Source organism: Chionomys nivalis, chromosome 3 (assembly GCF_950005125.1).
Source record: "Chionomys nivalis chromosome 3, mChiNiv1.1, whole genome shotgun sequence".
Taxonomy (NCBI): Eukaryota; Metazoa; Chordata; class Mammalia; order Rodentia; family Cricetidae; genus Chionomys; species Chionomys nivalis.
The window spans coordinates 109,002,481-109,026,028 of NC_080088.1; the positions used below are offsets into that span (position 1 = coordinate 109,002,481).

The 23,548-nt window shown below is 54.1% G+C and overlaps 1 protein-coding gene across 10 annotated transcripts in view; it reads left to right on the plus strand.

Annotated features, from left to right (window-relative positions):
• The window catches only part of Ncor2 (nuclear receptor corepressor 2), a 157,721-nt gene that overhangs the window by 21,741 nt on the left and 112,432 nt on the right, over positions 1 to 23,548 (plus strand). For all 10 annotated transcript variants that reach the window (XM_057765917.1, XM_057765920.1, XM_057765913.1 and 7 more), the window contains one exon: positions 3,916 to 3,960. The gene's annotated coding sequence lies outside the window, so the exon portion shown is untranslated. The remainder of the gene's footprint in view (positions 1 to 3,915; positions 3,961 to 23,548) is intronic.

Genomic DNA, 23,548 nt, shown 5'->3' on the forward strand with positions numbered 1-23,548 from the left:
CTTTCCCCTTTGTCTCCCCCCCAGCCAGTTGGTCCTTGATCTTGAGTGCCTGACTGCAGCTCCAGTTCTGCATCCCCCCCTCCCCCTGCCACCCCCAAACCCATTGGAGGGTTCATTGAATGGCCCTGGAGCTGCTTTTCCTGGTGGTTCTGTAGGGTGTGCGGGTGTGGGCAGGTATGGCTAGTCTATCTGTCCTCTTGTTTATGGTCACATTTCTACCTGACCTGAAGCGGGGGGGGGGGGGGGGGTTCAGCTGCTGTCCTGTGGCTTTGTTTCTGAGCAGGGTGCAGGGTTACAATTAGGTGGCTTCCCAGAGGAGGCGTTGTTGGTTGTCCTGTCCTAGGAAGACAGGGATGGGGTGTGGGGCAGAGCTGGCCGGGCAGCTAATGGGCCTGGCTTTGAGGCCAGCTCTGCCTGAGGCCTGGGAGAGGTGCCTTAGAAAGTGCCCCTCCCCCAGCGGCCTTGCTGGGAACTGACTTCTAAGCCCCAGGGGGCAGGAGGAGCCCTTGGAACTTCCTTCAGCTGCTGAAGTGGGCAGCTGGATATTGGCTGGGAAGGAGGGGCACCCCACACTCAGTGTGTCTGCTGAGGGCTGTTGGGGTGCATTTGGGTGAGAGGAGTGGTAGACATGCAGACCTGGATGTCTTGCCAAGTGTGCACAGATAGCTTGCCAAGTGTGCACAGGGGATGGAGAAGAGTGCACTTGCATGCTGTGTGCTTGTGAGCTGGCTGGCCGGGGAGAGGGGCAGGAGTGGCTGTAAGCCAGACAGGCCATAGTGGATGTGACATTACCGGCAGTGGAGGGAGAGTGCCGAGGCTTGCCGAGTGTGCTGGGGAGAGCCTGGAACCCGGGGAGGGCTTCTTGTGGCAGGAGGCAAAGCCCCATGCTAAGAGTACTGCACAGGGGAACTCAGCTGTCTATCTGGGTAATATGTGTGTGCTCATACACACATGTATGTGCCTGTCTTTTTTTTTTTTTCTCCCCTCTGGCTAGTCTATAGACCAGCCTGGCCTTGAACTGAGAGATTGGCTTGCTTCTGCTTTTCAAGTGCTAGGATTAAAAGCAAGCCCAGCGCCACCACTGCCTGGCATACGTGTCTGTTATTGTTTGCTCTCTGTTGCTGTGATAAAGCATGTTTACCAAAAGCAGCTAGGAAAGGAAAGGGTTCATTTCTGCTTAAACTTTCCGGGTCCTGCCATTGAGGGAAGTCAGGGCAGGAGCTTAGGCAGGAACTGAAGCAAAAACCGTGAGAAGCGCTGCTTACTGGCTCATTCTGGCTGTGCTCAGCTGGCTTTTGTACCATCCAGGCTCAGCTGCCTAGGGATGGTGCCACCCACAGTGTGCTGTGCCTACCCACATCAGTCACAGGGTAGTCTCACAGACATGGCCTCAGGCCAATCTGATAGGAGCAACCCTTCACTTGAGGTCCCTTCTGGTCGTAGGTGAGTCTAGCTTGTGTCAAGTTGACAATGAAAAGTAGGTCAAGGCCTATGTTCATCCATCCTGGTGCCCCAGCCGCTCTGGGCTCCAGCCTTGGCCTCCTGCCTGAGCAGCTGGGACACCCACCTCAGGTAACTATCAGAACTAAATGGGGGCCGCGATACCGGGCCATCTTCTTGTCCCCACTCTGAACTGTCCACGGCTCTTTTGCATTCTGCCGCAGGTGGTGCTGTCTCCCAGATCACCCACCCGGTTGTCTGCTGGGTGGCATTCCCTGATTTCTCACCTCACCTCATATGTTCCCACCGCCTCCACTCTGTTCTTCAAAGCAGCATGGGAGCTTGTTTCTCCTTAGCCAAGACCTGCTGTCTCTCCGTGGGCAGCCATGCCTGCCCTGTCCAGTGCCTTGCATGGGACCCTGGCTCTCACTTTGTCTCCTGTCTGTGTTGCTGGCAATTCCTGCCAGTGTGGCAGTCGCCTCTCTCGGTAGTCCAGCTGGGCTCCCTTGGACCCACTGATCCTGCCATCACCAAACAGGGCTCGCAGGCCGTGAGGACCTGGAGGGATGGCCCCATTTCCCAGCTGACCTCCTAGGGTAGGGATCAGTCTTCCTACTGCTAGGGAGGGAGGGTGCCCGCCTTTGAGGCCTGGCGCTGCCCGGCCCATTACAGACAGGCTGCAGGTGGCTGGCTGCTGAAGCTTCCGGGAGCCATGCCCGTCCTCCCCATTCCAGCTTCCCACAGGGCCTGTCTCTGGAGTTGCTGCAGATGGTAGGACCCGGTGCCAAGCCCCGGGGCATCACAGCAAACAAAGGCTTACAGAGGACACAGGGCAGAAAGAAGTGACTGGATGGTCCCCTGTGAGTTGCCTGCAGCTGCCCCTTCATGCCTGGAGTTTAAGAGGCCTGCCAGGGCAGGCAGTGTGGGAGTGCAGGCCCTGGAGCTGGGCTACGAGCCCTGCGAGTCCTGGATTGAGTCCTGGCGATGCCAACCAGCAGTCATGGGAGCGTGCAGGGTGTGCACATCCTGACTCCTTACACACTCACTTCAAGTATGCCTGTGAGGTTGATGTTTCTGCTACTGCGAACATTTCAGCGATGCACATGAAGGCACAGAGAGTGAAGCTCCTGGCCTCCAGGTTGCAGAGCTGGGAACCTGGGGTACTTGCTCCAGAGCCTAGACATGCTTTACTTCCCCTTTATTGGCCTCTTGCCTTTGGCTAGGGACAGAGATTCTCAAACTCCACTTGAGGCTGAGATATTGGTGCATTGCGAGGGGTCTTGGAGATGACGTTGGGGACAGCTTGTTTCTGAGGGAGGCCTGAGGTCGGGATGCCAGATGCGCCTAAGGGTCCCAGCTGTCAGTGGTGTTTGGATTGTGTGGTGCGCTGCCAACTGCGCTTCGTCCCTACTCATCCTTCTGCCGCGCAGTAAAGAATTCCTGAATGTTGAATGGCCGTTCAGGGTTGTAACTGTAGTGTTTGGGGATGCTGAGGCAGGAGGATGGTGAGCTTCAGGCCAGTGTGTGTTACATAATGAGTATTTGTTTCAAACATTAAAAAGCATGAGGCTGTGGGTGCGGATGCAAGTGTGACTATATGGGTGTCTCTGATGGTGCTACAGGTTAGCCTAGCTTCCCTGGAATCATGGTTCGTTTTTTGTTTTTTGATGTCACACAGCAAACATCTGTTTGGCTGTGTACAGATTCCACCATGTTGATGGCCTCAGCTCCTGTGAGTTCCTGCTGCTCCCTGTTTTGGTCAAACAGTTGATGTTGTCTAATTCCAGCCACCCTGGCAGGCAATCCTGGTGACTCCAGACTTCACCCTCACTCTGGGAGTATTGCCCTAGGCCATTGACCATCGTTCCCTTTTGGACGGTTTAGATCCAGGCTCTCTGCTGTATCAGTCTTTATATGGTGACTTGGTTGAGGACTTCTGTTTGTTCTGACCAGGTGCCACTGGTGATCGAACCTACAGGCCTCATGTGTGCTAGGCAGGAGTTCTACCACCCAGCCACCTTTCCAAAGCCCTCTTTGTACGTTTTATTTTTAGACAGAATCTCACTAAATTGTTCAGGCTGAACCTGAACTTACTCTGTAGCTCACCGGCCTTGAATACATGATTTTCCATGCTTGTTACCAAGTACTACTCGGTTAGGGGATTGTGAGTGCTGGTGGTAAATGTGCCCACCATCAATCGTCAACTCTTGCTGCTTCTCAGGTCCTGGGGGAATGGCTGGGGCAGGGGTCATGGCCATGATGGTCTTGGAACCAAAGGGTTGGGGTTGGAAGCTCAACTCTGTCCCTTTGTAATGCAGAGGTTGTAGAAGTGAAATTTAGGTTGGTTGAGCTTGCCTCTTTGTCTTTTTCTCTGTCCCTGCCTGTTAAGGGGCTTCCCTCATAGGGTCTCTGTGGGAAATCCCTATCCAAAGGGGAGCTGTGATGTTTAGTAACGACCCCATTTTTTCCCCACAGCTCTCCTGAGTCTTTGAGGACGCAGCCTCCTGGTGGAAGTTTCTGGTAGGTTTATCTTTATTTCTACTTTCTATCTGGGGTGTGCGGGGGCCCATACTGCTTGGTTTTTCTGGTGGAAGCTGGCCTGGAGTGTTGTGGAGCCAGAGTCTGTCTAGCCAGCGGGAGCGGGGTGGACTGGCGCTTGGTAGGTCCCTCAGGGTTTCCAGGCAGGGCAGGAAGCAGCTGGGGACTGAGCTCTCTATCTACCCTTCCCATTGGAAGAGTTCCTTCTTTATCCATTCTTCGATTATTTGTTATTTACTTTCTTGTGTGGTACTGGGGATGGTACCCAGGCCTCGCCCATGCTAGGCAAACACCAACCACAGAGTCATGCCCTCACAGCTCTTTATTTTGAGACAGGGTCTCACTAAGTTGCCCTGGTTCGCCTTGAACTCATGTCATAGCCCCGGCAGGCTTTGCACTGGAGATTCTTCTGCCTCTGGCATGACAGGCCTGGCTCCTTGAACTGTTACTTCTTTGTGAAGCACCTCCTGTGTGTAGGCCGTGCAGTGGGTGTTGGAGATGGCTGTCAGGCTGGACAGGGGTCCTGTCCTCAGTGCACTGCCGGCAGTCAGCCAGTCTGATGTGAGGTGCTAATGGGTGAAGAATGAGCTCAGGGAAGAAGGGGTGCGTATGTGGGGTGGGGTACAGTTTCATATGGAGTGTCAAGAAAATGGCATTTGAGGCTGGAGAGATGGCTCAGCGGTCGAAAGCACTGGATGTTCTTCCAGAGGAGCTGGCCAAGTTTCCCAGACCCATGTGGCAGCTCACATCTCTTACGCCAGTTCCAGGGGATCTGACTCCCTCTTCTGGCCTCCCACACTCCAGTAACACATGTGGTACACAGACATATTTGGAGGCAAACACACCCATACATGTAAAATAAAGATGACGGTGTTTGATTGAGGCCTGAGAAAGGGGGAAGGAAAGTGTCTGGGAGAGGGTATCTAGGCAGACGGTGCACATGGATGGGGCTGCCTGCTTGGCAGGACACTGCCTCACTTGTGGGGTGTCTGGCTAGGATACCTCTCATTGTCTTGAGCCTTTGAGGCACCCCAATAGTCAGGAGGACCCCTCCCCCCAGTTCTGCTCTTTCAGGTTGGCATTGAACTTGCTATGCAGCCTTGAACTTCTGGTTCTTTTGATTCCACCACCGTTCATGCACTGCAGGTGTGTGCCACCACACCTGGTTTGTGCGGGCCTAAGGCTCAAACACGGCACTCCAGGCACACAGTCTACCAACTGAGCCACTTCTGCAGCCATAGGCTATGGTTTCATCTGAGGCAGGAAGGGGTGGGCATGAGTCTGTGGGAGTGGGGCTGTCCACCAGCTCTTTGAGAATGGAAGGAACGGCCTGGTTGCCCCCCCCCCACCTCTTGCTCTCCATCCATCCGCATCTCGCCTAATGGGGAGCCACCTCAGCCTGACTTATCTGCCTGTCACGCCAGTGGCCCACCCGAGGACGATAAAAGGGCTTTTTGTCTGCAAGCACTTAGCTTCCTCCACTGGGGCGATCCATCATGCTTGCGGGAGGAGGGGAGCAGACAGAGGGGGAGGGCGGGGAGCCAGGGACCCAGGCGTCTCCTTGGCTAAGACAAGGCTGTCTGGGAGCTGCAGGAACAGGCTAGGAATGTCCTGAGCCCCATCCCCAGTGGGCAGAGGGCCATGAGGCCTTTTGGAGACCCCTTGGGGTGGGTGATCTGGTGAGGGAGAGGGCTGGCCACCTGCACACCCTCAGGTCCCCGCTGAATGCTTTGTGGAATGACCTTATGTAATCCCCAGAGCACTTGAAAAGTGCCATGTCACTGTCCCTGCGCTGCAGATGTGGGCAGTAAGGCTAAGATGAAGTCCCAGCATGGCTCTGCTGAGGACCTTTGGTTCCGTGGGGGGGCCTGGCCCTGCTGTTCTGATCTTGTAGTTGGAAGTGGGGGCTCTAGGGTTTTCTAGAGGAGGGCCACTGCCGCTGGAGTTTTAGGCTCGGGTGGGGGATGAGATTTACCTGAGCCTCGACTGAGAGGTATGCTGGGAGATGCAGAGGGGAAGCTGGTATTTGCGGGGAGGTTCTGGGGGGCTAGGGTACTCAGGAGTACAGTCAGGGCAGGTAGACATGTGCTCAGGGCTGAGTGAATGAATTCTGGTGGTGTGGTTAGTGGGCTCACACTCTGTGCTGTGTATCCCACCTAGACTGTGGGACTGGTTTTGTCCTCAAGCCCTGGCTGTGACTATCATGGGCCAAGGAGCACAGAACTCCCCCTCCCTCCCTTGTGGGTCAGTACCCTCCATCCTCTGACTCCTTCCCAGCTCAGGGTGCTGAACCTTGGTCAGGCCTCTGCCTTCCTTCCCTGCCCTCCCCTCCTTCTCTGCCCTCCCCTCTTCCCCCCTTCTTCCCCCAGGGCCACCCTCAAATGACAGCAATTAATGGTGCCTGTGATGGCAGAATCTGACAGCTGAGACGCCTGCCTGCAGCTGCCCTGCTAATCGGGCCCGGGGGACCCCCCCCTCTTGCTTGTTCTATGTGTGCCCTCCCCTTTGCTCACTGGGTCGTCAGGGCCAGCCCCATAGGCCTGTGGGAGGCAGCAGAATCGCCCCAGCCCTGTAGCTTCTCCCTGTGTCTGCCCTCTGTGGCCGTCCTTTTCTGTCATCAGGGAGACTTCGGCTTGACCTCTCTGTGTCCAGTGAGTGTGACTGGATGGGGACACTCCAGTTGCCCACCTCTCCTCACATGTCCTATTCTAGAACTGATGCTGGCCTGAAGTGACCCTAGGGTGACCGGGGCCTTCCTCACAGGCCTTTACATTTAACTGTCTCCTGTGAGAAGAGGGCTCCCATGGAACCAGACCCTTGTCCTACCCTGGACAGCCACTCTCAGTCAGAACCCTGGCCTGATCCTGGGGGACCTGGAGGCGTTTATTGAGCCGAGTCCTGCCTGTTGCCTTTGCCAGGGTTAAAAGAATCCCAGCATGCCCTGCCCACACTGGGCTTACCTTGCCATCATTTTGTGCAGCAATGATAAGTCCCCTGCTGTATACCGGGGCCTACAGTCCGTGCTTTCACCTTGCTTCGTTTCAGGACACACACACATGCACATTGTCTCTCGGGAGGATGTCAGAGGACAGTGTGTGAGAGTCAGTTCTCTTGCCACCATGTGGGCCCCAGGATTGAATTCAGCTTGTCAGGCTTGGTGGCAAGTTCCTTTCCTCTCTGAGCCATTCGCTAGCCCCATTTTCTGGTTTTTATAGATGAAGAAACTAAGGGGACAGAAACTAAAGTGATTTAAGAGAAATGATTTAACGAGAGAGACATAAACGTGACTTTGAGCTCAGACCAGTCCTACCCAGTGTTCTTATGTCAGGACAACCCAGCATTAGCCAAGCATTGTGCACGGTGTAAAGTGAACCTCGGCAAGCTTGCTGGAGATGGCGGCCATCTTAAGGGATGAGGGTTTTTACCCCCGTTGTCACGTGCACACCTGTTTGTGTGTGTGTGTAAATGCACATGTTTATACAGAGTGTGCATGTTCTTGTGCCACTGGCTCATCTTTTCATCCTGCCAGGCAGGGATGGTGCCGGTGTGTCATATTCAGCAGCTTGGTGCGCTGGTCCTCCTAGCCGTGGCTTTGAGGAAACTTCCCTGGACCATTCCTGCTTGAGTCTGTGGGTGCGGCTCTGTTTCTCCTGGACACACTTCTAGGAGTGGGATACTAGGTGCGTGGTAAGTGTGGAGCCGCCAGGGAAGCGCTGTCTCACCCGCAGGGTGTGGGGATTGCTGTTGCCCTGCTTCCTAGCCCGCACTTGCTACTGTCGGTCTGCTCCATTGGCTGCCTGAGTGAGTTCTGTCGCGTTTTCGTTTACACTTCAACATTGGCTGCATTTTGGTTCTGTCTGGCCACCTGGTGGATGGTGGAAAGCTTGGATGGGTGAGACAGTCACACACCTGCCAGGACTGGCTCTGTCTTTTCTTCCTAGTCCCAGGCGATTACTTACTTTTTCTTGTCTTACTGTGTGGGCTAGGACCACGGTACGTTGTTGGGTAGAGGCATCCATCTTATGCTTTCAGGGTTACCAAGCAGTGGGCGCTCTGAACATTTCCCGGTTAGTAGAGGAGGAAACTGAGACACACGTGGTTTCTCTTCATGAGGTGATTTCTCCTTGTGAGGACAATTGCACGGCACAGAGGACATGGGCTTACACACTTTCTCCTCCGTGTCAGGAAGTTCCACCTCTGCGCTCGCTAGCCTGGAGGGTCGTGCCAAGAACTCGGCCTTCTGTCCGGGGTTTCCTGTGCTCCAGAGCCAAGGGTGTGGAGGAGAGCCCGGGCCTCGGGGTTAAGCCCTGTCCTTTGGCACCCAGCACTGGGAAGTGAATGTCAGGCTCTGGTCTGCCAAGGGTCTGCTCTGACCTAGCCTGCCGTCTTAAGCAAAATTACACACACAGTTCCGAGGAGCTGTTGTGGGGGCGAGGCATGGGCCTGATGCTGGGAAGCCCGGGAACAGTGGTGGCAGCAGGGGGGGAGGGGGTACCTCCCGTTCCTTACAACCCCCCCCTTCCTTGCCTGAGGGGGTGTCAGCTAAGACGACTTTTCGGGGGAAGAAGGCCCGTAAATCAAATAAGCAATCCCGTAAATAAATAAGTAATGAAGTTAGCGGGGTGCCTAATTACATCAGAGTCATAATTACGGATGGATGCCTGCCCGATAATTGTACTTGTTTTTAATCTTCGGCTCCAACATGTGTCTCCTCCACCTAGCAGCGGTCGTTGGCCCTGGCTGGGGGCTTTTTAGGGGCCCTGTGCGGCCCAGGTGGGTGGGTGGGGTCCCCAGCCTTGGCTCTGTTCCCGCAGTGGGGTTTGTAAAGCTGACTTCAGATCTGAAGTCACTGAGTGGTGACAGTGACAGGGATGATAATAGCAGTGGGGTTTGTAATGGTGCCCACAGTGCACTTGATGATAGTTTATTTAACCTCCAAACTTCTCAAGTGCTCTCATCCCCTCTTTATGCATGAGGAGACCCAAGCACAGAGAGGTTTAGTGTCTCGCCTGAAGTCACACAGCTCTCAGACCTGGGTCCTTCCTGCCTCAGCCCGTTGGTTATCCTCTGTGGGCATCTTGAGTACTTTCCCTGCTGTGGGCGCAGTGTTGAGCAGGAGTGGGAGCAGTTTTGTCATCCTGCATGATAGCCTTGCATCCACAGTGACATTACTCTGATGACCTTGCATCTCACTAAGGACAAAACTAGCTCTGTGTCTTCTCCCTCTGGTAGCCATCATTGAACCCATTCCACAGAGGTGGAGGCTGGGGAGGAGGACTGGCATGGGCTCCCACAGCCAGCAGGTGGAAGGGCCAGGGGTTCTGATTATCTTCAACCCTCTGGTATAGGAGCAGAGCTGGTGGTGGGGGTGACTTTCAGGGTGGCCTGGAGGCCACTCAGCCTTGTGTGTAGGTTAGAGCTGCCTCAGCCACATAGGTCTGAGCTGCCTTCCGCATGTGGAGCTGAAATCCAGCCTTGTTCCTTGTGTTTCCCTTACTTTAGGATCTTCTTTGCATCTGAACATGTGGAATGTTCTGGACAGTGTAGGGTCAGGCTCTGTGAGTGGCCTCGGAGTATCAGCTTCCTCAGTAAGTGCTACTTGCTGAGGGTGATGAAGGCCAGCAGGTGAGGCTCATCCATGGGAGTTGAGGTGAGGTAGCGGCAGTAGTTAGGGGACCTGAGGTCAGGCTCAAGGGCACTGAGGTTATGTTAGACCCCAGAGGAGGGAACTGATGGTGCTCAGACTGAAGAGCCCAGAGAGGAGGACATGTTCTGCTACGGCTGGATCCAGGAGTACAGACATTGCCGTGGGGAGCTGCCATTGTCTCAGCTCTACTGTGGTGCTTGTTCCTGTCACCAGCTGACTCCTGCCACCCCAGAACCCGGGAGGCTGTCCCTCTCCTGCCTCTTCTCTCCCCAGTGAATTCTTCAATAACTTTCTTACCCGGCAGGGAGAGGTGACTAAGGGTGGTAGTGTGATCAGGGGTGTCCCAGACTCCAGAAGGAAGGGAGTGAGCCCAGACTGGGGCTTGAAGAAAGCTAGACAGAGCCGTCCTGTTGGAGTCTGTGACTTTAATCTCAGAGTGACCCCCCCCTTTCTGGACAGTCTTTGGATTGTTCCAGAAAGTTCCAAGTCTGGGGAAGTTATGTCTGACACTTCTATAGATGCTGTTTTGAGAAAGTTGGGGCCCAGGATGGTGACACTTCTTTCCAGAATGATCCTTCATGTGCATTGGGGCCAGGGGAGCACAAAGTGACTAGGCTTGGCTGTTTTGCTGTCTTTCTTTAGCCCTACTGCCTGTCTCTCCATCTGTGACACCGGGTAGCTGTGCCTTTAGGGGTATCGTGAGGGACCATGGAGCCTGTGTAGACTGTAGTCCGGTGCCTGGCATTTTGGGGATGTCGTGTCCTAGCTTGGTCAAGTCCTTGTGGGAGTATTGGCTGCCTCGTCTCTGTCACTTCTGCCTGGGTGTGGGTTCTCAGAGTCCCGGGCAGTGGCTACTGCCTTTCATGGCTGTGGCTGTGGCTGCTGCTGAGGGAGGCCTGGGTGGCTGGTATCTCGGGTGGAGGAGGTAGCCCCTTTGGGTATAGGATAGTGCACCACAGCCCTGGCCTTGCCGTGCTATGGCCAGTGGGCCAAGGGTATTCTAGTGCAGTGTTAGAAGTCCCCTGTGCTTGGAGCAGGTGACAGGGATGAGGATACTGTAGAAGGAGCAGCGGGCTGCTTCCTGCCTCCAAGCTCCCAGCCACTGGCTAGCTTTACCCAAAATGATTACACAGAAACTGTATTCTTTTAAACACTGCTTGGCCCATTAGCTCTAGCCTCTTATTGGCTAATTCTCACATCTTGATTAACCCATTTCTAATAATCTGTGTAGCACCACGAGGTGGTGGCTTACCGGGAAAGATTCAGCATGTCTGACCTGGCGGCTGGCTCCATCTGCCTCACTTCCCTTCTTTCCAGCATTCTGTTCTGTCTACTCCACCCACCTATGTTCTGACCTATAGACCAAGCAGTTTTCTTTATTAATTAACCAATGAAAGCAACAGATAGATAGAAGACCCACCTACATCAGGGTACCCTTCTGTTGTGGGGCAGAGCTGGCTGCCTCATGCCTCTCTGGAAGGGGTTTGGATTCCATGGTCTTTGTCTCACCGGATCTGGCAGGCCCTGTCCAGTAATGTGGTCCTGTGGCTTACTTTTGGCTTGGGGGGAGGGGGTGTAGCTAGCCTGTTGGCTCGCTTGTGCCCAGCACTGGGGTGGGGATGGGGAAGGGAGAGAGGCCATAGCACAGTCCTCTCTCTGAAAGTCTGAACTGTGGTGTTCAGTTGAGTCTTGTGATTTGATCTTTGGATAGAGGGTCTTGATGGGCTGCCTTGGATGGAGATGGACATGGAGTGACGAATATCGACTCTAAGGGCATTCTGTGGGCTGGAGGCATTAGGTAGCTGATGCTGCAGCAGCTGAAGGACACAGGACACTAGGAACTGAGGGTTATGAGGGCCCTATACCACCTTGGCTTTGAACTTCTAGCCTCTGGAATGAGGTCCCATCCCACACCTTCCCCCAGTAGCTGGTCACCTGTCACTGCAGCCACGCAGGTGAGCATACATACTGGTTTGATGTTAGATTCTGTGACTGACTGCTGCCATGTGCACAGTGCTCCTTGCACACAGTAGGGGCTCGGTACATGTTTCCGGAATATCCGACAGCTCCAGGCCTGGGGCCCAGGGGTCTCTTCAGAGGTGTGGGCGCCTAGCAGAGGCTCAACCTCTGGTTTTCATTCAGGTAGAGTCATGAGATGAATCTCGGCTGCTGCTTTAAGACCGGGTTTTACTGTGTATCTAAAACTGACATGGAACTTACTCTGTGGTTCAGATGGCTTGAACTCAAAACAGTCCTCCTGCCTCAGCCTTCCCAGTGCTGAGGTTGTGATTATGGTTGCCAACACATCTGGTGAGATTAGCCTTTGGAATACAGTCTGCGTCTGTATCCCAGGCTGGCCTCAAAGTTGTAGAATCCTCATCTTCCTGCCTCAGCCTCTACTGCCTTAGCTAGGGTTGCAGCATGCACCGCCACACCTCGTGAGACCCAGGCTGGCCTTGAACTCAGAGATCAGCCTGCTTGCGTCACCACCACTCGGCCTGAGATGAATTGTTTTCAGTGAGTGTTCAGTGTGTCAGTTCTAAGCACCCAGAATTGTGCCTTGGCCACCTCTATCTAATTGTGAACTGTTCTGTCGTCCAGAGGGAGACCCTGCGCCCTGTGGGGCGCATTGCCCTTGTCTTCAGCCCCAGGCTGTGTGTGTGGCTATCCTGTCTCTGGATAGAGTCTCAGATGGGACCTTGTGTATTCTTTTTTTCTGGCTTCGGGGCACTCTGCTCTGAGGTCCCTTTATGCTACAGTGTGTCCAGGTCTTCATTCTTTACCACTCTGTGGTTAGACTCCATTGTGTGGAGATGTAGCCGTAGAGTGTCCTTGGAGATGGGGAAACTGAGGCCAGCATGGCCTCTGTGCCCTGGTGCCCAGGCTTGGGACGAGGTGGCAGAGGAGGTGGCAACAACAGTTTCTAGTTTTTTCCTGTTCATTGTCCCTGCCTCACTTTCTGACTGACCAGGAAGCAGCTTGCTTGGGGGATTAAGCTATATGTTGAGCTGGCCATGGTCCTCTGATGTTCCAGTTCTCTCCGATGTTGCTCTTGGCTGGTCCTCTCACAGGCCACAAGTAGTTGCCCTGTGGGGCAGCCGAGCACATGTGTCCAGTCTCCGTTTTGGTTCCTGTTGACTCGAATTGACTGCCCTTACCAGCTTTTGCCATCACATGGAGCTGCACTAAGCAGCCGGGTTGCTAGGAATGGTGTGTGTGGTGTAGATATTGGCTGGTGGTGCTGCTGGCCAGGATGGTGATGCCTTTGCCCAGAAGACCACAGGCTGCTTCACTGTGACCCTGAACTTAGTTTTGGTAATTAATGCTGTCTGGAAGGCCCTTCATGTAGTTGTTTCTGGTTTCTGATGATATATTGGCTTAGTAAGTCACTTAACAAACACTGAGCTGCCTGATATCTTCCAAGAAAACAGCAGTGGGCATGACCATGGAAGGGACATGGCCAGGGTATCAGCCTGCCCTCACCTTGGTCTGGTCCACTGGGGTTTGAAAGTGTACTTGTGGGTTTCAGGGCAGCCTTTGTGGAAGGCAGGGTTCTCCTGCAGCCTCTACTGGAAAATGGGGGGGGGGCGCTCGTAGGCCAGCTGCTTGTCTACGCAACTTCCTAGTGGCATTTGGATGGCATGACTATGGTTCAGTCTCTTGGTGTCAGTCACAGTGAGAGCCAGGGACAGGAAGACAGTGGCTTTGTATCCTAGCTGAAAAGATGGGCTTTAGTTGTTTAATGCCTCAGTTTCCCGTTCCTGTAAAAGATGGCTGCAGTGTGGGCACCCTACCTTTGCTGTAGGGGGCTGGGTCTACAGAAACCTGAACAGGACTGGCAGGGGGGCTGGCAGGATCTTTTGGTCTGCCAGGGAGGGCCTGACTATCTCCTTGCTGGTCTCCGTGTGACTGTTGATCTCTTCATAATCTCAGTGGGCATCGGCTTTTGCTCTACGTAGCCTTAGTCCTAAAGCTGACTGGAGGCTTATTGTTGACTGTGGCACTGTGGGTACCCACCAAGACCCTGGTTCACGTCCCAGGGGAGTCTCTGTCTGGGACTGCTTCCTTTGGGTTGCATAAATTCCTCCTGGGCTCAACAGTGTGCCCACTTTCTGTCATGCTGTGGGGATGGCAAGGGCCCGGGCTCCCTGCTTCCTGTGGTTGTGGTTGAGCTGTTGGGCACAGCATTGTCAGTCATCCTAAGTGGCTCCTGAGATGGGTGAAGCCAGGAGCGTGTCTACAACTGAAGCACACTGTCTGGAGGCCTCCTCCCCTCCTCCCCTCCTCCCCTTCCCCTCCTCCCCTTCCCCTCCCCTCCCCTCCCCTCTTCTCCTCCTCCCCTCCTCCCCTCCTCCCCTTGACCCCTCCCTGGCCTCATCTTTTCATGGATCAGACCTTCCTTGTTCCCATTTTGGCTCCACATTTGGCCCAGCTATAGGCTGCCTACATGACCTGGGCATCCTGCATGGTGCCTTTGGGGCACACATTGCTGGCCTGACTCCTGGGTGCTGGGACCAGGGGAGGGAAGTAGAAGCTATTTGAGACCCTGAGGCTTTCCCTTACACAATGGTTCTCAACCCGTGGGTTGTGACCCCTGGGATTGTCAAACTGCCTTTCTCTCAGGGATAACCTAAGACCATTGGAAAACATAGCTATTTACATTAATATTCATAACAGTAGCAAAGCTATAGTTATAAAGAAGCAGTGAAAATAATTTTGTGTTGTGGCTTACCACAACATGAGGGTCTCAGCCTTAGGAAGGTTGAGAACCACTGTTCTAACCCCCAAGTGTTGCTGCCCGGAGCCACACAGCTGCAGAGCAGGCCTGCCCTGAGAAGATGCACAGCCCACACCCAGAGGAGGTCGGGCTTGAGGTGAGTCACCCAGCAAGTCACGGCCAGTGCTGACGCTTGCCCGAGCATCCGGCCATCTCCTTTGGCCTCTGTGTGCATTTGGCTCTGCCTTTTTCTGGGCCTGCCACCAAGATGACCCAGGCCCTGAGCCCCAGGTCCTGTTTCCTTTAGCTGAGATCGGAAGGACAGGAGCGTTTTCCTCTGGCCATCTGGCCCTGCAGGACTGGAGGATGTCGGGACTGGCTGGGAGGAAATGGTTAAAGGAGGGGTCGTGGCTGGCGCTGGTCCCCCTGCTAGCAGCAAGGAGGGAAAGGGCTTCTCGAAAGCTATAAAAAGGCCTTGCAGTGTTGAGCCCCAGTGGCTGGAAGCCCGCCAGGGTTACCATGGTGATGAGGAATTAGTCCCGACTGCCAAGGCTGCTAGCAGCTCGGTACTTTTGGCTCTGGAACAAGAGTGGACTTATGTAATTCCGTGTTTATAGGCCTGGGTGGCGGACGCAGAGCCGGGCCTGCATCTTGGTGGCGGCCCACAGTGGGTCACACCACTCCAGGATATTCCTGACACGCCTCCAGTGCCCTGATTTTTTTGGGGGGGGGGGCATTAGGACAGAAGCCTAGGGGACTGGCAAGCTGCTGGTCCCTACCGGAGTCTCCCCAGCTGGAGTGGGAGCCCAAGTCTCGCGGGAAGGGGTGCGGCCACTGTGTGTGGCCGCCCCTTGCCCACTTGGTCTGGACGGAGAATGGCCCTGTCACTGGCCAAGAGCTGGCCCCCAGATGCTCATGGACCAGGTCTGGGGTACGGGACATGCTAACCTGGGCTGGCATGTTGCTGACCTTCCCTTGCTGTATGGGAGAGTTCCTGCAAGTTGTGTGGAGCCCACTCAGGCTGTTGCTGGCCATGCACTGGTAAGAGAAGTTGCCTAGCTCAGGGTGCCTGCATCCTTAGACTTAGGGATGGTACCACAGACCAGAGGACTGTGATTTGCAGTATATGGGCAAGGGGTACTGCCCTGGGACCCCTGGAGTTGCCTGCCGGTTAGGCCAGACTTGCTCGGGTATGGTGGCCCTGGTTCCTATGGGTCTCTGTCAGCCAGCTGGGTGCATGGGGAGGCCCCCTGGAAGGATGGACATGTGTCTCGGGGTTTTGTACATGGGACAGTAGGTTATCTTACTGGGAAAAGTTGTGGATATCCTGAGAGGCAATGGGTGCTGGCTGGTGGCCCTGGGAGGGGCTGTGTGGCTCAGGCACTGTGCTGCTTGCCTTGAGCACGCCCACCCAGTGTGCGGCAGGATGGTTGGACAGTGCAGGTTGGGATGTGGGGCAGGGCATTCTTGATGACTGTGGACTGTATAGGACCAGGGCCTGAGGACCTGGGAACTTGGGCTAGGGGGAGCCAGGTGCAGGCAGCCTGGGCCCAGCCTGCCTCCCCACTGAAGTGGAACTTGGCTCAGTGCCCTGTCTGGTTTGAAATAAGGGCCACCGGCCCAGGCTTGCCCAGGGCCTTGGCAGCAAGAGAGGGGTAAACATTGGAAAGTTGGAAAGGCTTCCTGAGCTCACAGCAGCCTGCGGCAGCAAGCCCAGGATGGGGGAGGAACTCCTCCAGGCCTGGTGCTGGGGCTGCTGGGAGTGGCTTCCGAGACCCCCAAGTTCAGGTTGCTGTGGGAGCTGCAGAAGGTATGGCTTGTTTGCCGAAGACCCTGTTGTCCTTCAATCCCTTTTCCTATTGTGTGGCCTCTAGTATGCCATCTTACCTCTAAGACCTGTGACCCTGAGTGCAGAGTGGAGCCACAGGGCCTGTGAGTGTGGGGGTAAAGGGAGGAGGAATAGCACCTACAGGTGAGGCTCTGGGGCAGGTCTCAAGTTAGGTGACCCTGACACGCCACTTCCTGTTTTGGAGTATTAGTTTTCCCGGCTCACAGGGGTCATTAACAAGTCATATGGTTTAAAGGACCTGAGGCCATGGGTCTTTGGTTCAGGGTTAGGGGTTGTGGTTGGCAGTGAGGATAATGATGACGATAGTGGCCTTACCTGGACCAAGGGTGGTACATGCCATCTTGAAGTAGTAGTATTAAGTAATGGGATCAGACTAAGGTTCAAGATACAGCCCGAACCTTGGAGGACATGTGGCCTTGGTCAAGCCCTGGAACTCCCTAGCCTCCAGGTGCCTTGAGGGAGCAATGGAAGCCCCAGTGGGACAGCAGTCCTGAACAGTGTCCAGGGGAAGACCCGTAATTCTCCCCATACCCCCTTCACTCTTGATAGTGACCCTGGCATGGGGCAGGCCTCCACCTGACCTTCACTGCAAGACTCTTACCCTATTTCCCCTTGAGCCTGGGTCCTTGACACTGCTCAGTGTGGCCTGGGAGTTGGGCCTGGGTGTGAGGACCAGTATTCCTGTGGACAGTGGCAGTGATTCTTTGTAGGTGACACCGGATGCTGCTGATGCTGGATGCTGGCTCCGGGCCTCCCCTGTCTAGCCAGAAGCAGTCAGCTGGGAGTTTCTCTCTTGTCTAGGCCACTATGCCAGCTGCCTGCTGCCATTTGTCCTGGACCTCCCAAGGTCCTGAAGTGTGACCTGTAATGCCCCTATTGCTCTGGTCTGCTTGGAGAGTGCTAGCTGAGAGAGGCAACCTCTGTCCTGTCCTGTGGGAGTAGTGATACTGTCCCTGCTCCTGAGAAGCCTGCTTGGAAGCCCAGAGCAAGGTTGGCTACGGGATGGAGGGGCTGTATCAGGTGATGGCCACTGAGCCTGCAGCGTAAGAAAAGTACACACTTGTGCATATACATACTCGAATGTGTGCATGCTTATATGCATATATCCTTATGTGCACAGCAAGTATTTGAAGGTGTGACTGAGGCTGGTTGGCTCAGTGTCTTTTCCCTGGTTCTGACCCTGATAAATTGAACTCTAGTGATTCAAGCACATGTCATTGGGGCATCTCTGGGAAGGGCACACGAGATCATGGCTTGCAGTGGCTTCTCTAAGAACAGCTTGCAAGTCTCCATGTACCTTGGAATAAATGTGAAGGAAGGACCATGGCTCCCAGAACCAGGCTGTCCTGTGTTTGTGCCCCGTTCTACCTTGTAGGCTGGGTGATTTGACTCGGCCTTCAGAGCTCTGATTTCCTCATCTGTAAGTGGGGTGAGAGGTCAGTACTTTGACAGGCTTATGTGACCATTAGGTCATAGTCCCCTGAACTGAGTACTTGTTAAAAAGATTTTATTAAGCTGGGTGATGCAGCACACACTTTTAATCCCAACACTCAGGAGGCAGAGGCAGGTGGATCTCTGTGAGTTCGAGACCAGCCTGGTCTACAGAATAAGTTCCAGGACACCGAGGCTTACATAGGGAAACCCTGTCTCTTGAAAACAACAACAAAAAGGTTTTTATTACATCATTTTTGGGGACATGTGTTCTCTACTTCCTCTATGGCTGTCCTGGGGATGGAACGTGGGTGATTAGGTTTGCCCCTACCTGCTCAGTCATCTTGCCGGCCACATGACTGCCTTCTTGTCATCAGATAGTGTGGGGGCTTCTGCGATCCACCTGTTTATCAGCGCAATGGCCTTGCTCCTCGGTCAGCATGATCATGTCGTTTACCTTCCACCATCCTTGGTGTAATTGCCTGGTTTGTCTGTTCTGTCAGTGGTGTGATCAGTTCTGTTCTCTGTAGTTAGCCTGGTCACCATGGCTTGCTTGTTCTGTGATTGACATAATCTATGGTTCATCTGTTTTGTTGTTGGTGTGATCACCATAGTTTGCCTGCTCTGTTGTTGGTGTAGTCTGTGGTTTGCCTTCTCTATCATTGGTGTGGTCTTTGTGGTTTGTCTCTTTTGTCATTGGCATGGTCTCTGTGGTTCTTGCTCTGTTTTTGGTATGGTCTCTATCATTCGCCAGCTCTGTCATTGCTGTGGTCCCTGTGGTACGTCTGTTCTGTTGTTGACGTGGTCCTCGTGGTTCTGCTGCTCTGTTGTTAGTGTGGTCTCCATGAAATATCTGCTCTGTTGTTAGTGTGGTCTCCATGATCCATCTGCTCTGTTGTTAGTGTGGTCTCCATGGTTCTCCTGTTCTGTCATTGACGTGATCTCCATGGTTTTCCTACCCCGTCATTGGCATGGTCTCCATGGTTTGCCAGCTCTGTCACTGGCATAGTCTCCATGGTTCCCCTGCTCTGTCGTTGGCATAGTCTTTGTGGTTCTCCTTCTCTGCTGTTGGCATGGTTTCCGTGGTTCTCCTTCTCTGCTGTTGGCATGGTTTCCGTGGTTCTCTTGCTCTGCTGGCATGGTCCCTTGGTTTGCCTACTCTGTCATTGGCATAGTCTTTGTGATTCTCCTGCTCTGCTGTTGGCATGGTTTCTGTGATTCTCCTGCTCTGCTGGCATGGTCCCTTGGTTTGCCTACTCTGTCATTGGCATGGTCTCTGGTTCTTCTGCTCTATCCTTGATATGGTCTCCATGGTCTGCCAGCTCTGTTGTTGGCATGGTCTCCATGGTTCTTCTGGTCTTCATTTGGTGTAGTCTCCGTAGCTCTCCTGGTCTGTCATTGGCGTGGTCTCCGTAGCTCTCCTGGTCTGTCATTGGCGTGGTCTCTGGTTTGTCAGCTCTGTCGTTGGTGTAATCTCTGTGGTTCTCCTGTTTTGTCATTGATGTCTCTGCGGTTCTCCTGTTCGCATGGTCCCTGTGGTTCTCTCGCTCTGTTGGCGTGATCTCTGTGGTTCTACTCTGTTGGCGTGGTCCCTGTGGTTCTCACGCTCTGTTGGCATGGTCTCTGTGGTTCTACTCTGTTGGCGTGGTCTCTGGTTCTCCCGCTCTGTTGGCGTGGACTCTGTGGTTCTCTTGTTTGGTCATTGGCGTGGTCTCTGTGGTTCTCCTGTTTTGTCATTGATGTCTCTGCGGTTCTCCTGTTCCCATGGTCCCTGTGGTTCTCCCGCTCTGTTGGCGTGGTCTCTGTGGTTCTCCCGCTCTGTTGGCGTGGTCTCTGTGGTTCTCCTGTTTGGTCATTGGCATGGTCTCTGTGGTTCTTCTGTTTTGTCATTGGCGTGGTCTCTGGTTCTGCTCTGTTGTTGGTGTGATCTCTGGTTCTCCTGCTGTGTTGTTGGCATGGTCTCTGTGTGACAGAAAACCGTGTCTCTCAGGAACTGTTGGTTCTGGGTGGAAACTTCTAGAGCCCCACACATGGCCACTCTCTAAAGTGGGTATACTGCTGAGCTTGCTCCATCTGTACCCAGGTGGTTCCTGTGTTAGGTAGGGTTTCTAGTAATAAATCACCATGACCAAATGCAACTTGGGAAGGAAAGTGTTATAGCCTCACACATCCCTAAGTCATAGTCTACCAAGGGAGGCTGAGGCATGAGCCTGGAGGCAGGAACTGAAGCAGAGGTCATGAAGGAATACTACTTACTGGCTTGCTCTAGGTGGCTCAGTCAGTCTGCTTTCATATACAACTCTGGATAACCTGCCCAGGGTTGGCCCCGCCCACAATGGGCTGGGCCCTCCAACATCAATCATTGATCAAGGAAACACCCCACAGACTTGTCTACAGGTCAATTTGATGGGGATATTTTCTCAATTGAGGTTCCTTCTCCCCAGATGACCCTAGCCTGTGTCAGGATGACAAAATGTGCCTAGAGTTGCCTAGGTTCCTCAGTACCCTGCAGGACTAGGCTAGGGGACTTTCCACCACCATCTATACTATTTCTGTAAATGTGACCAAATGCCCGGTGAGACGTGGCTTAGGGAAGGGAGGATTTGTTGTGGTTCACAGTTTAGTGGGTACAGTCCATCAGCGTGGAGCAGCTGTGACAGCTGGTCACAGCGCATCCAGTCAGAAAGCAGAGAGCAGACAGGAAGTAGTGCTGAACTAGGAAATTTTAGGGCCCACCCCTGTGACCTACTTCCTCTAACCAGGTTCCGTGTGCTCAGACCCAGGGGCTGCCTCACACTCAAGCCCTGACAGCCATCCTGTGGGGTGGTGCAGGCTTGTTTCTGGGCAGAGGTCATAGTTTAGGGTCTTCTATTTCCCTGGGCAGAGCCTGGAGAGGCAGCGAGGGGTGGAGAGCACTCCCCCTGAGCATGTAGGCTGTTCTTGCTTGTAGATCTCAGCCATGGTCCTGTGTCAGGACCTTTAAGTTTGTGGCACCTGCCTCTCCTGAGATGCTCTGCCCCGCCTGCTCCAGTGACCCCTCGAGAGACTGTGCCGACTCCTTTGTCTGTGCTTGACTGATCTGTGCCTTTGTTCCCAGCTGGGGTTTCTAGGTATCCATTCTGCCTACCTCCTTGAGGCCCTTTGAGTTCTTATACGCAGGCTGGGGCCTTTGAGCTACTGCTCGCTCTTCTCAGCTCTGGAGCCATCAGCCCACTACCAAGACGCTAACTGGTGGAGGTCAGGTCGGGTACCGTCCTGGGTAGGGCTGGTCTGTCCCAGCCGTAGACTCACTCCGAGGAGGGTGCAGACAGATGTCTATGGGCGGCTTTTGTTGCAAGAATGCAGGTCCTTCTCATGACCTCATCACCTCCCAGAGTCTCCACCCTCCTGATGCCATCACTTCACTTTTAGATGTTAGTGTATGAGCTTGTGTGTGGGATCACAGATGTTCAGACTGGGCCCTGGTGATTCCTTCAGCTGTGCCTGCAGCACCCGCAGAGAGCCTCTTGGGAATTACCCAACTTGATATCAAGGGACAGTATCCCAGGCCTGTCCCTAGACTGAGGGGTCAGCATGAAGTGGTATGTGTGTATATATATGTAGGTGTATGGTGTAGGAGGAGAGAGAAAGAGAAAAAAGGATAGAGAATTTTATTTATTGTTTATGTGTATCGTGTAGTATATGTGTGTGTGGCATGTGTAGGTTGTATGTATGTGTGTAGGGTATGAGTTTGGGTATGTATGTGGGTATGATGTGTATGTATGTTCCTTGGCTAGAGACGGGCTCCTCCATCCTGAGACGCGGTGGCTGGGCCTGACGGGCCTGTGGCACTTGGAGAAGGTAGAATATCATACTCTGTGTGCTGGGTGCTAGTTCCTGAGAGAAGTCCTGGAGGTGTGGGGTTGGGATCAAGGAAAGTAGGGCTCTTTGCTTGAGGTGTGGGTGTGGGTGCTGACAGCCAGCTTTGCCTTGGAGAGGGTGGGGATGTGAGTGTTTGCACACCTTAGTTGAGTCCAGAATCACCCTGTCATGTAAGGCTCAGAGAGGGTAAGTGGCACACACTGGCACACAGTGTGAAGGGGATGAATGGTATTTGTGTGTCTGTCTGCCTTCAGGGTGATGCTGAGTGCTTAGGGGATTATCCTGTTTCCTTCCCACAAGGCCTTGTTCTTATCCTTGGCTCAGGGGAGGCCCTGAGCAGCTCTGGGAGGCCTACTTCCCAGACTGAGCTTTCTTCTTGGCACAGACACTGCCCAGGCTACCCGCCCTGTTCTGGAAGACTGGGGGTGGGTTCTCCTGCCGCACTGAGCCAGACATGCAGAAGATCCGCCCCTGCCTCCAGTTGTGTTTGACAATGTACCCTTTGTCCCTTGGTCCAGTCTCCTCCAGGCTCCCAGCACAGTTCCTTCACCTGTGATGTCATGGGAGACCCTTACAGCCAGGTCCCAGGCGGATGGGCAGTGTGGGGCCTGGCAGGGTAGGAAGGACTGATGTGTGAGTCACATGACTGGGCTACCCCTGAACCTTTCAAGGTTTCAAGGTCAGGGTTAATGTGTGTGTGTGTTTGTCTGTCTGTGTCTGTCTGTCTGTGTGAGTGCCTGTGCTTCTGTGTACAAATCCCAGCCGGGTCCTTTGCTTTGAGCTTTTCTCTCCTCTCCCCAAGCACCTCCAGCCTCTTGGCCTGTGAGTGGATGAGTCATTGAGCTGGCCTCTCCCAAGAGCCTGGGGCATGAGACTCTGGCTTCTTGCCAGCCAGAGGGGCCACTGGGCCATGACCATGCCCCTAGGTGTCCCAGCATGTACCTTCATGTTCCCTGGGGACTCTTTAGGGCCTAGCTGTGAGCTCGAGGAAGTTTGCTTAGGAGAGAGCCTCAGAAGAGATTGTGTGATGCAGCGGAGCAAGCAGGACCCCAAGGATCTGCTCAAGTGTGGGTACCCCAAATCCATGACAGCAGTTAGAAGACAGGTCTTTGCAGGGTGACTCCAGATAGGATCACCCTGGATGTCTTGGGTGGCCCCATCCCTGATCAGTGCCATTATAAGCAAGGGGGAGTCTCGGGAAGGAGGCAGGATAGGGCACCTTGGCTAACACAGTAAGGACACCTAAACCACTTATGGGTGGAGGAGGCTTACCTGTGCTTGCGACCTCCACAGTGTTGTCAGAGTGGGCTCTCTGACCAGGTGGTTAGATGGCTGGGTACGATGCCAGCAGAGCTACAGAGATGGCAGAGGCTGTTCCTATTGGTCTGTCACCGTAGTGACCACTTAGACCCTGGGGTGGAAGCATTGTTGCCCTATGGAAAGAGTCTCATCCTCCACTGTGAGACATGGAGCTGTCCCAGGCACACAGTTGGAGAACAAAAGCAGAGAGGCCTAAGGAAAAGGATACCTGTAGGTTGTCTTGCCTGTCCCCACCAGGGGCTGGATCTTCCTGGAACTCATAGGTGAACTATACTGGTCTTGAATGCACAGAGACCGCCAACCTCTGCCTCCTTGTGCTGGGATTAAAGATGTATGCCACCATGCCCGGCTGGCCCCTTTTTAAATTCTAGGAAGCTAAACTCTCGGATATGGTAGGGGCAGGTGTGCGACTCACTATCCAGGGTCCTTTTGGCATGGCTGGCTTCTTATCGGCTCTGGGTTCCTCAGCTAATGATCAGGCATGCCTTCAGAGGCCGCCATGTTCCTGTGGAACCTTCATGGAGGCTTGCTTCAGTTACTGCCAGGCGGTGGAGTTCATGTGCTGCCAAGGACTGACCCAGATTCTCAAGCACCATCTACAAGGCCTGTGTCCCCGTCAGAGCCACCAATAGTGGGAAGAGGAGTCGGGCACGCCTGCTTTGGCTCTAGGAGGCGAGGCTGGCTGGGATCCTACTCAGATGCGTGCTCTTTGACCACTTCCTTCTCACTCCATTCTGCATGGAAG